This window comes from Lupinus angustifolius, chromosome LG19, assembly GCF_001865875.1.
Source record: "Lupinus angustifolius cultivar Tanjil chromosome LG19, LupAngTanjil_v1.0, whole genome shotgun sequence".
NCBI classification, from domain to species: Eukaryota; Viridiplantae; Streptophyta; class Magnoliopsida; order Fabales; family Fabaceae; genus Lupinus; species Lupinus angustifolius.
In genome coordinates this window covers 12,528,095-12,528,331 of record NC_032027.1, presented here as the reverse complement: position 1 = coordinate 12,528,331, position 237 = coordinate 12,528,095, and positions in this window count along the sequence as shown.

Sequence of the window (237 nt, the reverse complement as noted above, 5' to 3'; positions counted from 1 at the left end):
CATCCTCATTCTTATCCTCATCCTATCTTCATCCTCTTCCTATCCTCATCCTCATTCTCCTCCTCATCCTACCCTCATCCTCGTCTTCATCATCATCCTATGCTCATCCTCATTCTCCTCCTCATCCTATCCTCACCCTCATCCTCATCCTTTCCTCATTCACATTCTCATTCTCGTCGTCATCCTATCCTCATTCTATCCTCATCCTCGTCCTCATCCTATCCTCATCCTCATCCT